The sequence below is a fragment of the Mirounga angustirostris genome, unplaced genomic scaffold (genome assembly GCF_029215605.1).
Source record: "Mirounga angustirostris isolate CCGP_5_RB_7025 unplaced genomic scaffold, mMirAng1.0.hap1 SCAF_17, whole genome shotgun sequence".
In the NCBI taxonomy this organism is placed as follows: domain Eukaryota; kingdom Metazoa; phylum Chordata; class Mammalia; order Carnivora; family Phocidae; genus Mirounga; species Mirounga angustirostris.
Window position 1 is genome coordinate 46947618 of NW_026991725.1, and position 16350 is coordinate 46963967.

Consider the following 16350-nt stretch of genomic DNA (forward strand, 5'->3'; position numbering starts at 1 on the left):
TATATTCCTTGCAACAAAAAGAGACAGGCACAAATGTCCTTGCCCTGTCCTTTCTTTTCGCAGGTGTTTTCATCTTCCAAAGACACTGGATAAACATCTCTTATTTCTGCTTTCCACATTCATTCCCCTTTTACTGAGTAACAGCACCTGATTTTTTCAATGGTTTGTTGTGAACTGCATCATGCAAATAGAAGGGAGAATAAATCATTTGTGCAATTTAAATATATTAATAGGATAAACAATCATCTGGCCAGTTTGAGATATAAAACATGGCCAGTCCTCCTGGAGCCTCTGTCTACCCCTCCTCAATTGTAGTCTCTTCTCTACCCCCAGCAGTGACCATTGTGATGACTTTGTGCCGATCATTCCCATTTTCCCTTTTAGCTTTCCACCTACATATGCATCCCTAAATATTACTAAGTTTTGAAAATCTGAGCAGCAAGCAGCAATTAAGGACTGTAAGGAAAGGCTGATGACACCACTGTTGGAGGGAAGCTCATGGAGAAGCTAAGCTGAATGGTCTCTGGGCCACTAGTGGGCTTCAGCTTTCCTGAGCATTTACAAGAGCCTTTGACAGGAAAATCATTGAATATGGGGTTGAGTAAAACCAGGCATCAGGCTCAGCATAGTTGAGACATGTGGCAGCACCATGGCATGGACCAGGTTTTAGGTGTTTGTCCAGAGAGGGAGGCTGTTTTGTTATTTTCAGTTCACCATGACTTCTCCTTCAACATTTCTAGGCAACATATACAGCACATCAGGCAGCGAGGCATGCAGAAATGAGCCGGAACTTCATCAACATGTGATCAAAATAAAATAAGTACAGAGAAAAACTTGGGTCAGACTCTCCCTCCGGGCGTTTCGTCCTTGGTTTAAGGTTAGTGTGGTGGTAGCGGGGTAATAATGGGGGCAGCTCTCGCCATGTCTCTCTGCGGTCACAGTGCTTCGATCCAAACTGTTACCTTCTGAATCTAGTGCACGGCTGGCCCCCTGGACTCTCCCATCACTCTCACCCTAAGGATCCCCTCCACCTCGCCCCTGGGTCAGATTCTTATCTGAGGTGTCCCATGCCTTCTTGTTCAAGAAGCACAGCCTCCAGTAGCTTTGCTCTGAATCCATGGGAGGGAAACACTTTGAAATCTTGCATGTCTGAAAATGTCTTTATTTACTTTCATATTTGATTGATAATTCAGCTGGGTGAATTCAATCTGGAACTTCAAGTCCTTCAGTTCTGGTAAATGTTTCTGTATCGTTTTACTGATGACTGCCTCCCCTAAATGTTCTCTGTTCTCTCTTTCTAGAACTCTATTATTCAGATATTATTCAGGCTTATCTTTGCTCTCCTTTTTTCCATCTCTTTGTCTTCTTCAGGGATTTCCTCAAATTGACCTTCCAACTCTTATAGTACATTTTTCAGGTCCACTCTCCTGCTTTAATTTTAAGGGCTCTTTTCCTCTTAAAGTTATGATTACATCATCCTCTTCTTACAATATGAGTGGAATATATTCTTATGCCCTTATGAGTATATTAATGATAGATTTATAGAGTTTTCAAATCCCTATATTCTGCGGGGCTGTTTGTTTTGCTTTTGTTTGCTTTTGTTTTGGGCTGTCTTTGACGTTCCAAGGAGCCTCTGATTTTTTGGGGAACTGCCTCCTCCCACATTCTCAACCCATATGAATGGGTTCTCCATTTGCTAATTCTTTTGTTGTGTATAATGTGTTTAAAGTGCCTGAGCCTTAGTTTCCTCATCTGTAAAATGAGGACAGAATCTATTTCAGTAGGGCTGTCAAGAGGAGTAAGTGAAATAATACTAAGGACATGGACCGCGTGTCTTTTTCCAAGCATGGGGAGACTGAACTGCCCAAGGTTACACATCTAATCACAGAACTCAAACTGAGATTCCTAATCTGACACATAATTAGTACTCAATAAATTTTAGCTATTGTCATTATTATAAAATTCAGGTGGGACCCACACCATCTCTCAGCTGAAGAGAGGAGTACATGACCCAGGCCTGGTCAAAGAGATTTAGCACTGGAATTTTGGCTGGAATGATTTGGAAGGAAAAACTTTTTCTGTAATATAATCCCAGGGCTGCTGGTAGGCCCTCTGTGATGGCTAATTTTATATGTCAACCTGACTGGGCCACAGGATGCCCAGATAGCTGGTTAAACATAATTTCTGGGTGTGTCTGTGAGGGTGTTTCCAGAAGAGATCAGCATTTTAATGGGTAGATTGAGCAAAGCAGATGGCCCTCCCCAATGTGGATGGACCTCATCCAACCTGCTGAGGGCCTGAATAGAACAAAAAGGTGGAGAAAGGTTGAATTCGCTCTCTGCCTGACTACTTAAGCTGGAACATTCATCTTCTCCTGACCTCAGCACTCCTGGTTCACAGCCCTTCAGAACCAGCCTGGAATCTACACCATCAGCTCTCTGGCTCTGAGTCCTTTGAACTACACCCCTGGGCTTTCCTGCCTCTGTTTCTCTGGAAAACTCTAATACACCCTGTTTAACAACACTTGTGGAAAGTGTACCTGAACGTAAAACCAACACAAAATAAAGGTGAACTAAGAGACGAAAGCACATTACTAATGATGATCCTTGAGCACCTGGGTCCAGCCTGCCTGAAGACATTATACTCCCTGACTTTCCAGGATTATGAATCAATACGTTCTTTTTCTTTCTCTTAAATCACTCTTAGTTGAGTTTTTGCAACAGAAAGAATCCCTTATAGTACAAAAACTTGAGAACATACTGTTTCAAACCATGATTTCACTTTGCATATCATCATCATATTTTCATGGTGTTATTTTTCAACATAATTTATGTTTGATACTATAATCTCTCCTATGAAGCCCGTATTAGTGGGCAAATTGTTATCAAGTTTTCAATACTATAAACAACAATGAGGGCGCCTGGGTGGCTCAGTCGTTAAGCGTCTGCCTTCGGCTCAGGTCATGATCCCAGGGTCCTGGGATCGAGCCCCACATCGGGCTCCCTGCTCTGCGGGAGGCCTGCTTCTCCCTCTCCCACTCCCCCTGCTTGTGTTCCTGCTCTCGCTATGTCTCTCTCTGTCAAATAAATAAATAAAATCTTTAAAAAAAACCAACAACAATGAAATGAATGTCCTTATACCAAATTTCTGCATATATGGCAATTATTTCCTGAAAATAAATTCCTAGAAGTGGAACTTCTAGGTCAAAAGATATTAAGACGTCTGCCACATATAGTAAAAAGTTACCCCTTGAAAAGTGATGCCAATTTACTCTCACACCAGAAACATAGGAGAATGCCTATTTCCTCTACCACTGCCTGCAATGGCTAGTATCTTTTTTTTTAAATATTTTATTTATTTATTTGACAGAGAAAGAGCACAAGCAGGGGGAGTGGCAGGCAGAGGGAGAGGCTGAGCAGGGAATCTGATGTGGGGCTCAATCCCAGGACCTGAGCCCAAGGTAGACGTTTAACCGACTGAGCCACCCAGGTGCCCCGGCTAGTATCTTTCTTAAAATCCCTTCCAAGTTCATCTCACACACACACACAATCAAAAGTAGTATCTCATTTTATTTGGCATTTCTTTACTGAGTTATCTACCATGCGTAGATTTTTCAATATTGTGCTGGATTCCATTTGTTAACATTTTAAAAAATATTTTTTAAGATTTTATTTTATTATTTGTTAGAGAGAGGGAGAGAAAGAGAGAGGGAGGGAGAGAGCACAAGCAGGGAGAGTAGCAGGAAGGAGAAGCGGGATCCCTGCTGAGCAAGGAGCCTGATGCGGGACTCCATCCCAGGACTCTGGGATTATGACCTGAGCCGAAAGCAGATGCTTAAGGCATCCCCTGTTTGTTAACATTTTATTCAGGAATCCTGCATCTGCCAAATAAAATTTTTAAAAAAGGAATCCTGCATCTATATTCTGAAGTTGACTCCCCTGGTAATCCTATTTTCTCAGGTTTACCAGGTGTTATTCTAATTTCATAAAATAAACTAATAAATGTAGAGGTTTGAGGATGGACAAATCTGAGTTTGGGTCTGAATTCCATGATTAGATGGTCAATTTAATCTTCCTAATGCTGAAGACGGGTGTTGTGGGAAGGGGGACAATTAAACCCCACCAGAACCTGGGAAGGCTCAGCCCTTGGAGAGTCAAGACACCACAAAAGCTGTGGGTGAGACACAAGGCCAAGATGAGAGGGTACTTCAAAGTGAGGTACTAAGGGATCAGACCACCAAATCCCTACCTATCCCACATACACCTGCTGGCACCCTTTCCCACTGCAAGATCGAGAGGTTTACCTTTTGAAGAGGCGAGATGCTCTGGGCTTGGGGAGACCAGGTAGGGTGGAGGGAGTGAGGTGAAGTATGGGACTTGAAGGGGTTCAGGACAAGTCTCCCCAAAATGTGCCACTTTGGCATGTAGACTATTTTGAGCTGAAGGCAATAGAGACCCTCTGGGCCCAAGAGAAACTTTTGCCCCTCCCTTAACTACCTAGAAGAATCTAAATTGGGGGTCTTTCCCAAAATAAGAGTTATCACTAGAGATAAATTTTATCTGAATGACCCAACCAATAGCAGGATAGATATCTGATTACCAAGCATCTGTTCTTCCTCTTATTGCCCTATGAATTCCTTTCTTCCTCTTCGAACCCCAGGCCCTTATGCCATTCCTTAGCTTAGGACGGCACATATACCTCATTTTACCTATCTGTGAACCTCTCATATATGTGGGGTTCCCGTACATAGGAAATTAAATTTGATTTTCTCCTGTTAATCTGTCTTATGTCAATTTAATTCTTAGAGCAACTGGAAGAATCTTTCAAGGGTATAGGAAAATTTTCTCTCCCCAACAGCCTGAAAACAGGGAGATTAAGTGACACTTAATGCTGAATGATGGGGAACCCAGTCCCTCCCCAACCTGTTCCTAGATTTGCAAGTAGCTCACACTACCAAAGCAGGAGACAGGGCACTTCTTGTCTGCAGAACTAAACTACTCCAGAGAAAAGAACTCTGTTCTAATTAACCTTTGGAGGTATACCCAAAGACAGCCCTTTCACCTCCCAGTTTCCCTATGAGAGGCCCACACATTCTCAAACCCTGCCTATGTATTCAGAGCTTCCAGTCAGCTCTGTAATGCCTCACACTTGTATGAAGAGCTATCCAAGGAACACAAAACATTTGAAAGAACACGAAAATGAAGAGAACAAAACAATGAAAACAATCAAAGAATTTTTATTCTTTTATTACAAAATTTTAATTATATATGACATTGTATATAATTCTATAACAAATTTTTAAAAACTTTTTATCATAACTCATTCTTTTAACTTTACTATAATTTATATTATTACACTATAACAAAACAAAAAGAAATAAAAGAGTACACTGAAATAATTGGGGGAGGGGAGGAAATGAAGAAAAAAACTTTTAAAATACACTTCTTGACAGAGGTGAACACTCGTGTCCCTCTTCTGATTTTTCTTTGATGGAAAGGATGCTTAGTCCCTGTAGGGTTCCAGGTCTCAGGGACGATGGAATGCCATATCTCATTGGTAATTATGGGAAGAATAAGATGGGAATGCCTGACTTAACCCCTCCATTTATTTTCTTCTTGGGAGCCAGCATGCTTGCAGAGACCACGAGTGCTCAATTACTGCCCTCCAAGCTTTCAGTTGTACAGAGAGGGTGTAGGGAGGCTCAGTGTGGGAGGGTGTTCTCATTACTTTGGGTTAACTGCATAACAAGTTAACCCAAAACATAAAGGCTTCGAACAAACATTTTACTTTGCTCACAGATTCTGTGTGTCTGGAATTCAGGTGGGGACACAGCAGGAAAGGCCCATCTCTGCTCCATGACCTTTGGGGCCTCAGGTGGGAGGGCTCCCTGGCTGGAAGATCCAACTGCTAGAGGCTGGATTCGCATGAAGTTGCCCTCACTCCCATGTCCAGCATTTGATGCTGGCCGTCTGCTGAGACCTTTGCTGGACCTACTAACCATAGCACCAACACATGGCCTCTTTCTACCACCAGGGCTCAGACTTCTTTTTTTTTTTTTTTTTTTAAAGATTTTATTTATTTATTTGAGAGAGAGCACAGGAGAGAGGGGAGGGTCAGAGGGAGAAGCAGACTCCCTGCCGAGCAGGAAGCCCGACGTGGGACTCGATCCAGGGACTCCAGGATCATGACCCGAGCCGAAGGCAGTTGCTCAACCAACTGAGCCACCCAGGCGCCCAGGGCTCAGACTTCTTACCCTGTAGCTCAGGCTCCAAAAATGAGTGTTCAGCAAACAAAGGAGGAAGCTGCAGCATGTTTTCTGACCTGGCCTCAGAGTTCAAACATCATTTCCATCACACTCTATTGGTTACACATTGAGTTACAAACCCGCCCACGTTCAGGGCGAGGGGGAGACAAAGACCCCATCTTTCCATGGATGGAGTGTCAAAGGATTTGTGGACATGTTCTAAAACCACCCCAGGGCAGAATCTTAAAGACCCTAAGAACTGAGGCAAGGGACAAAGCACTGAGAAACAGGTGAGGAGTAGCACTGCAGAGCTTTCAGGCTTCTCCCAGCTGTACCTCCAGGAAACCCTAGGCTGCAACAGAAGGGAACGCAACCATCTCCCATGGCAACCATCTCAAAGGAGGGAGGAAAGATGGGGGACAGAGGCAGACTCTTCCAGCACCCCTCCCCCATCCTTCTGATACTACCTTCTTGACCCTAAGAGCTAGTCCCACAACCAACCCCAATGCCAGTTTCTTTTAGGACTTTGCCCAAACCAAGGAAACCTTTCTTCACAAGCTGGACCTTTTTCAGGACAAAAAGGGACAGATACAAGTCAATGGCTTCTCTCTGTAATATTCTCCCCTTTATCATCAAGCCAAATCAGAACCAAGAAATATTCAAACAATATCTAACTGAGTTTTAACCCTCCTCGGCTGAGATAAAGCTCTTGTTTTTCAACCTTCAGGTATTTTGGATGCTCTACTTTCTTGGAAGAGTGCCATTGGGCTCAGGAGGAGCTAGCACTTAGATCCTTCCAAGGGACAGAAATGAGGGACAGTGGTGATGGCCACCTGACTCCATGTGTGAACATCTATTCACAACTGTTCTTTCACTGGGGACACCCAGGGGCGGGTTCGAGGACAACTCCCTCTTATTCTTGAATAGCAACAATAAAGTGTAAGTAAGCACAGCTGCATAGGACTTACAGTCAAAGAAGAGAGTTCCAGTGGGAATTCTGCAAACAGCAAAGTTCCTCCATTGCGGCAACACCTGCTTTTTGTGAGGAGGGTAGGACTGTGTGGCTACTGGTTTATACGTACCGTCTGTCATTTCCACCTTTTCCTCCATGGGGGGAAAAACAATTTTATGACAAATGTCAGGCAGTCTTTAGGCTCATAAAAAGGAATTCAGACAGTGTTCTCTGGGAGTCATGAGGTGGGATTATTTTGAGTCCCGGTTACAGAAACCCATGGAAGCCAGCTTACATTTGTAAGGGAAAGCTTACTGGAAGGGTCCTGGCATTTCACACGGGGCGCAAGGGCAGAGATACGTCGGGGCCTCTGAAACAGGCTCAGAGAAGGCTGGGACCGGCACACAGGAAGTCTCCTTCACCTCATCAGTCTGAGCCGGCGTCTCTCAGCCTTCCTTCCAGATTCCTGGAATGATTGGCCAAACCTAGTCAGGTGCTTATCTCTGGCGCAATCAGCTGCACCCAGCAATAGGGTGTGAACCGGGCTCCTCTCCTGGTTCACATGTGGATGAGAAGATGTGAGATTCCCAGAAATCGGGGAGGGGAACAATGCAATAGATAAGTGATCCCTCTGGGTGGCTCAGAGTCCCCAGGCCTCACAGAAATAAAACTTAGAGAAGGGAAAAAAAAAGTGGGGAATGGGCAGACTTCTTGATTTGGCCACGTTCCAGACACTCCCCTTGGGGTGGATGAGGCTGGATTATGTCCTAGGAGTAAAAGCATCCTGGCTATTTCTCTATCTAGTGACCAGGTGCAGCCAGTGAGGTGGTCTCATCACAAAACCATCCTTGCTGAAGCTCATCTTTCCCAATGCCTTCCAATACCATCTACGTGGGCAATGGGGTCACTCATCTGGAGGCACTGGGGGCCGCCACTTAGGTAGGAAAACCTTCCTGAGAATGGATCCAGCCACGAGAATCCTGAATGATTCAGATCGATTAGCTTTAGCGTGGTAAGGGAACTGGATGCAGGTTGCAGGTGGGCAAAGGTGGACCAATTAGGATCCTGCAGCGGGAGCCCAGGCAGCTTCAGCCAGGGTGAAGACTGTGAGGATGTAGAGACGCTGAAGGACTGAAGAGACCTTTAACAGATAAGATCAGCAGGGCTTGGCAAACAAGGGCCTCTCAACTGCCCTGCCCAACTCCAATGGCCTCCTCCATTCCACTGACACACCAACTGCAGGGAATGTTCCAAAACGGCACTTTCATTCATTTCGTGGTAATATTCTTCCCCAGCAAGGCACACATACCTGGCTACATCAGACTGGACACAACAGAGGGTCAGATAATAACCTGTCGCTGGCATAAATGGGCACAATGCTAAAATCTCTATTTTTAACTCTCCACTGTCCGCAAACCTGCTGTGTGAGATCTCTCTTCTCTACGTCTGGATTATATTACAACCTGTAGCTTTCTTTTAAAATTTTTATTGAAATTGAAGATGCATATAAAAAAGTACACATAAGGGTATACACTCAGTGAATTTTCACAAACTGAATATACCTGCATAATTAGGTTTCCTATAGGTTTCTGTGTCACTTTGGCTGTTAGAACAATGATAATTTTGGATATTAATAGATCTAATCTAGGACCAAGTGTCCATCTTTCATCCAATTCAAAGCTTGTTCCCTTTCCCCCAACTGAGCCCCAACTAAGACTCAGAAACTCGGCAAACTTCTTGTCCCAAGAAGCCTCCCACTGTGCTTCCTGAACAGCACAGGACAGCCTCCTTTCCGCAGCTCCACCAGCGCTCAGCTAGGAAGGAGAGGCTGCACTCTTCTTCAGGAGAAGTGCCCCAAGTCTTTACAAATGGTTCTTTCAATGCCCCCCAACTGGGCTACACAGGGCCAACTCCTCAAAGAAATGACTGTACAGGGGCACCTGGGTGGCTCAGTCAGTTGGGGGTCTTCCTTCAGCTCAGGTCATGAGCCCAGCATCCTGGGATTGAGCCCTGCATCAGGCTCCCTTGCTCTGCGGGGAGTCTGCTTCTCCCTCCCCCTGCTCTTGTGCTCTTGCTCTCTCTCTCTCTCTCAAATAAATAAGTAAATAAATCTTCTTTAAAAATGACTGTACAGTCTCTTCCTGGTTGATCCTTTCCTCCCATTAAATGTGTATCAGAAGAGAACTAAAATTGATAAATGCAAAAGAAAATGCCAGAATTAGAAAATCACCATTTTGGAATCCCTAATGAAATAACAGCTCTAGGTGGTGGCCATGAACAGCGAGGAAAGTCACTGGGTGAGGGGCCGATGGGGTGCACTCCGACAGAGGGACTGAGCTGGTTACAACTAAACCCAGTGATGAATCTCAGCATCCTAGAAGTGATTCAACCAAATACTACGTTCCTTCTGATATGATGCAACAGGAAAACTACAGCACCATCTGTAAGTATTCTTATCAAAAGAGAGAAAGAGAAAATTGGACACAAATCTAACCAAACCTCAGATCTATTACCAGAAAATTACAGAAGAACACTAAACCACATTGTGAGAATGCTATCAGCCAAATCCAGCTTGTGGGAAATTCTACAGAACAAACGACTCAATTTTCCAACAAATATAAAGGCACAAGAGGTGTGACTTAAAAGGGATAGTGCTGGAGAGTTTTTTTTGGGGGGGTGAAGAAATTGTTCTGTAACCTGATTGTGGTAGGAGTTACATGAATCTACACCAAAAAGTCAATTTTACCATATGATAATTTACTTTTTTAAAGATTATTTATTTGAGTGAGAGAGAGAGAGAGAGAGTGAGCTGGGGGAGGGAGAGGCACAAGCTAACTGTCCTGAGCGCTCAGCCCAAAGCAGGACTCAAGCTCACAAGCCCAAGATCATGACCTGAGCCAAAACTAAGAGTCAGACACTTAACCAACTGAGCCACCCAGGCTCCCCTACCATATGATAATTTAAAAACAAAAAAATTTCAGCGGCATGAAAGGTTACAAAAGGGACTATGGAGGGACACCTGGGTGGCTCAGTCAGTTGGGCGTCTGCTTTCAGCTTGGGTCATGGTCCCGGGGCCCTGGGATTGAGTCCCGTGTCAGGCTCCTTGCTCAATGAGGAGCCTGCTTCTCCCTCTGCCTGCTCTCCCTGCTTGTGCTCACTCTCTCTCTCTGACAAATAAACAAATAAAATCTCAATTAAAAAAAGGGACTACGGAGAACTACTAGAGATTAATAAGAGACACAAGTCAAGCAAATACAACGGGTAGCCCTGTTTGAATCTGGATTCAAAGAAACAGACTTTTTTTAAAATTCAAATTCAATTTAATTAACATAAAGTGTATTATTAGTTTCAGAGGTAGAATTTAGTGATTCATCAGTTGCATATAACACCTGGTACTCATCACATCATGTCCCCTCCTTAATGCCTGTCACCCAGTTACCCCATCCCCCCATCCGCCTCCCCTCCAGCAACCCTCAGTTTGTTTCCTAGTTAGGAGTCTCTCATGGTTTTTCTCCCTCTCTGATGACTTCCCATTCAGTTTTCCCTCCCTTCCCCTATCATCCTCTGCGCTGTTTCTTATATTCCACATATGAGTGAAACCATATGATGATTGACTTATTTCGCTCAGCATAATACCCTCCAGTTCCATCCACATCGATGTAAATGGTAAATATTCATCCTTTCTAATGGCTAGTAATATTCCATTGTATGTATGTATATATATAAAAGATGGGGTATATATATACCCCATCTTTTTTTTTTTTTTTTTAATACCACATCTTCTTTATCCATTCATCTGTCAGTGGACATCTTGGCTCTTTCCACAGTTTGGCTATTGTGGACATTGCTGCTATGAACATTGGGGTGCAGGTGGCCCTTCTTTTCACTGTATCTGTATCTTTGGGGTAAATAGTAGTGCAATTGCTGGGTCATAGGGTAGCTCTGTTTTTAACTTTTTGAGGAACTTCCATACTGTCTTCCAGAGTGGCTGCATGAGCTTGCATTCCTACCAGCAGAGCAAGAGGGTTCCCCTTTCTCCTCATCCTCGCCAACACTTGTTGTTTCCTGTCTGGTTAATTTTAGCCATTGTAACTGGTGTGAGGTGGTATCTCATTGTGGTTTTGATCCGTATTTCCCTGATGCCGAGTGATGTGGAAGCATTTTTTCTTGTGTCTGTTGACCATTTGGATGTCTTCTTTGGAGAAATGTCTGTTCATGTCTTCTGCCCATTTCTTTTTTTTTTTTTTTTTTTTAAGATTTTATTTATTTATTTGACAGAGAGAGAGACAGCGAGAGCAGGAACACAAGAGGGGGAGTGGGAGAGGGAGAAGCAGGCTTCCCACAGAGCAGGGAGCCCGATGTGGGGCTCGATCCCAGGACCCTGGGACCATGACCTGAGCCGAAGGCAGACGCTTAACGACTGAGCCACCCAGGTGCCCCTCTTCTGCCCATTTCTTGACTAGATTATTTGTTTTGGGGGTGTTGAGTTTGATAAGTTCTTTATATATTTTGGATACCAGCCCTTTATCTGATATGTCATTTGCAAATATCTTCTCCCATTCCGTAGGTTGCCTTTTAGTTTTGTTGACTGTTTACTTTGCTGTGTAGAAGATATTGTCTCCATGAAGTCCCAATAGTTCATTTCTGCCTTTGTTTCCCTTGCCTTTGGAGATGTGTCTTGCAAGAAGTTGCTGTTCCAAGGTCGAAGAGGTGGCTGCCTGTGTTCTCCTCTATGGCTTTAATGGATTCCTTTCTCACACTGAGGTCTTTTATCCATTTTCAATTTATTTTTGTGTATGGTGTAAGAAAATGGTCCATTTACAATTGCACCCAAAACCACAAGATACCTAGGAATAAATCTAACCCAAGAGGCAAAGGATCTATACTCAGAAAACTAAAGAATACTCATGAAAGAAACCGAGGAAGACACAAAGAAATGGAAAAACGTTCCATGCTCATGGATTGGAAGAATAAATATTGTTTATTTATTTATCTGTGCTACCCAGAGCAATCTACACATTCAATGCAATTCCTATCAAAATACAATCAACATTTTTCCCAGAGCCGGAACAAATAATCTTAAAATTTGTACGGAACCAGAAAAGACCCTGAGTAGCCAGAGCAATGTTGAAAAAGAAAACTAAAGCTGGGGGCATCACAATGCCTGACTTCCAGCTCTATTACAAAGCTGTGGTCATCAAGACAGCATGGTATTGGCACAAAAACAGACACATAGACCAATGGAACAGAATAGAGAACAAAGAAACTGACTTTTAAGAAGACATTTTTAAAACACTGGGGACACGGGCGCCTGGGTGGCTCAGTCGGTTAAGTGACTGCCTTCGGCTCAGGTCATGATCCTGGAGTCCCGGGATCGAGTCCTGCATCGGGCTCCCTGCTCGGCAGGGAGTCTGCTTCTCCCTCTGACCCTCCTCCCTCTCCTGCTCTCTGTCTCTCATTCTCTCTCAAATAAATAAATAAATCTTTAAAAATTAAAAAAATAAATAAATAAATAAATAAAACACTGGGGACACTATATCTGAAACGAATGATGTACTATATGTTGGCTAATTGAATTTAAATTTAAAAAAATAAAACACTGGGGAAGATGCGAATGTGTACTGACTAGTAAAGAGTACGATGCTATTAAGTATGGTGTGATAAATGAGATGCCGATAATAATATGGCGGTTATGTTTTCTAAAGTCCTTATCAGTGAGAGAGACATCCTAAAATATTTAAAGGTGAACTGATATGATGTCTGGGATGTGCCTTAAAATACTCCAGAAAAAATACATATAATATAGTAAATACAGGGGCGCCTGGGTGGCTCAGTCGTTAAGCATCTGCCTTTGGCTCAGGTCGTGATTCCAGGGTCCTGGGATCGAGCCCCGCATCGGGCTCCCTGCTCGGCGGGAAGCCTGCTTCTCCCTCTCCCACTCCCCCTGTTTGTGTTCCCTCTCTCGCTGTGTCTCTCTCTGTCAAATAAATAAATAAAATCTTTAAAGTATATATATATATATATATATATATATATATATATATAGTAAATACATAGTGGATGACAGAATGAAGGATGAAGAGGGGGTTTTGTCTCTGTGTTCACTCTGTGCCCCCAATATCTACTTACTGGGGTATGTGGTACACAATGAACACTTAGCCAACATTAGCTGAATGGATGAACAGCCCACTCGAATTGTCACTCCTGTCACTGCCTGTGCCCTAAATTGCCACCACACATGGCTCTGTGACAGTTCTACTTCTTGGCTCTCCTGTCACCCCCTAACTCCTCTGGTACACAGTTCTGCCACTGCTTGTTGGTGAACCCCTGTCTAAAGTCATGCTCGGTTTGCCTTCGGCTCGGGTCATGACCCCGGGGTCCTGGGATCGAGCCCTGTGTCAGCGGGGAGTCTGCTTCTCCCTCTCATTCTGCCCCTCCCCCTGCTCATGCTTTCTTTCTCTGTCTCAAATGAATAAATAAATAAAATCTTTTTAAAATTAAAAAATAAGTAAATAAAGTCATGCTCAGGAGCACCTGGGTGGCTCAGTCGATAAAGCATCTGACTCTTGATTTCAGCTCAAGTCATGGTATCAAGGTCATGACATTGAGCCCGGCATCGAGCTCCACACTCAGCATAGAGTCTGCTTGAGATTCTCTCTCTGCCCTTCCCATCACCTCTCTCTCAAAATAAATAAATAAAATCTTAAAAAATAAATAAATAAAGTCATGCTCAGATAAAAGAAAAAGGTAAAACTCACTGTCTTCACTGGTACCATCTCCTCCAAAGTTCAGTGCTCAGGTTCAACACAAGTTTTGCCTTTTCACTTAACGGTTTTCACTCTGCGTATGAGCTCACAGTAATGTGGCCCCGCCTACCTTTCCAACGGGGGGCCCCCCCCCACTGACTCCTACTATGAATGCTCTACACTCCAGCCCCACAGGCCACTTACTGTTTACCACAAGCACGTGACGTTTCAAATTTCTCCACCTCTGTACTTTGCCTTTCCTCCGCCAAGGACGCTTCTTTCTCCTTACACATCTGGTGAGCTACGTTCATCCTTCAAGAGTCAGTCCAAACACAAACCTCCCTCTGAAGACTCCCCCTGACCCTCCCCCTCCCATCTCTGTGCTTCGAGACCTCAATCGGACTCCTCTGTGTTTTATTTCTGTTGTGACTACAGGGCTGCCTCCCCCAGGAGACAATGAGTCGTAACAGTAATAGCATAATCACACGCCAATCCAGTGCTTACTAGTCACTAGTCCAACCATTTCACATACACTGACCTTTAATCATCAAAAAAAATCATAGTGTAGGGCGCCTGGGTGGCTCAGTCGGTTAAGCGACTGCCTTCGGCTCAGGTCGTGATCCTGGAGTCCCGGGATCGAGTCCCGCATCGGTCTCCCTGCTCAGCGGGGGGTCTGCTTCTCCCTCTGACCCTCCCCCCTCTCATGCTCTCTGTCTCTCATTCTCTCTCAAATAAATAAATAAAATCTTTAAAAAAAAATCATAGTGTAGATACTATTATTTTCCCAATTTTACAAAGGAAGAAATGGAAGCACAAAGAGATGAAATAACCTTCCTAAAGTAATGTAATGTAGTAATGGTAGAGCAAATGCAGGTGGTCTGCATACAGTCTGCACCTTTTTTTTTTTTTTACTATCCCAAGACTGCTCATTATTACAGTGTTCTCCAGACTGCTCTTTGTGATGTAACTGTTTCAAAACCTAGGAAGCTATACATCCCTTTATTATGTTTTTTTAGTTTTTTAAAGTAATCTCTACACCCAACGTGGGGCTCAAACTCACAACCCCAAGATCAAGAGTTGCATCTCTACTGACTGAGCCAGCCAGGCGCCCCTCTTCATTACGTTTTCGTCTGCTGATTGATGTGGGCCCCTGGTGTGGAGGCAAGCACAGCCCACCCTGCCTTACGTAACTATCCTCTGCCACCAGAAGGCCAAAGCTCACAAGCTGGTGGGCCTGTCAGTGGAGAACACCCACATGTTCCTTTATTCTAAAGGATTCTGTAATGGCCAGTTACACTGTAAGAAATATGTAGTGGATAATCTCTAATATCATTAAATACTTTTATCCCATATATCATTAGGTAGCATCTGTTTCTCTCCAACCTGAAACTCTCCCAGGACTGCAGCCTTGTATCTCCAACTGCCTATTTGGCATTTACATTCAGATCTCAAGATAATAGTTCTTGATTGTCCCCCAAAAATGCAATCAGAGAGGGGCACCTGGGTGGCTCAGTCGGTTAAGCATCCGACTCTTCATTTCAGCTCAGGTCATGATCTCAGGGTTGTGGGATCGAGCCCCGTGTTGGGCTCTACTTGGTGCAAAGTCTGCTTGAGAGTCTCTCTCTCTCTGCTCCTCCCCGACTCCAACTATAAATAAATAAATAAATAAATAAATAAATAAATAAATAAATAAGCACACAATCAGAGAGATCCCCAAGTTGTAGCTGGGAACGTGGACACCCATCAGCCTCCCTTGCAGGGAGCCTTGGTCATGTGGCAGAGTCTGCACTCTTGACAACAATCTTAAATGTAAGATATGAGCAACCCTCTCCCATATGAGCAACCTCTGCTGGCTCTAGTGTGAGCTTCCCAAGTGTATTTTTTTTTTAAGATTTTATTTATTTATTCATGAGAGAGAAAGAGGCAGAGGGAGAAGCATGTTCCCCAAGGAGCAGGGAGCCCGATGCGGGACTCAATTCCTGGACCCCAGGATCATGACCTGAGCCGAAGGCAGACGCTCAACCATCTGAGCCACCCAGGCGCCCTTCCCAAATGTATTTATCTACAGAACACACTTTAAGTTTTAACAAATTCACGAAATGACCACGGGATTCAAGATATGTACTATATGGCTGAATTTCAAAAGGAAAAAAGAATGAAAGGCTAAAAGGGAGGGGTGAATGAACAAACACAGGGAGGAAAGAAGAGAGGGAGGAGGAAGGGAGAGATCAAGAGGGATAGTGGGAGGGAGGAAGGAAGAGGGAAAACTGGTCCCAAAACTCAAGAAAGGGCCAAATCTGAAAAATTAAGATCTACAAAATATTGTGCAAAATATTAAAAAGCACCTAAATAACTGAAGAGGCATATCATATTGATAGCTCAGAAGACTCAGTATAGTGATGTCAATT

At 43.8% G+C, this 16350-nt stretch overlaps 1 protein-coding gene across 11 annotated transcripts in view; it reads right to left on the bottom strand.

Moving 5' to 3' along the window:
• The window catches only part of LOC123854581 (polyunsaturated fatty acid lipoxygenase ALOX15), a 71743-nt gene that overhangs the window by 24338 nt on the left and 31055 nt on the right, over positions 1–16350 (bottom strand). For 8 of the 11 annotated variants that reach the window (XR_010408498.1, XR_010408492.1, XR_010408494.1 and 5 more), the window contains one exon: positions 11423–15589. The exons of 2 other annotated variants lie outside the window; for them this stretch is intronic. The gene's annotated coding sequence lies outside the window, so the exon portion shown is untranslated. Of the gene's footprint in view, positions 1–4835; positions 7663–11422; positions 15590–16350 lie in introns of those variants that run through there. One more of the 11 variants, XR_010408496.1, reaches the window with a different exon arrangement.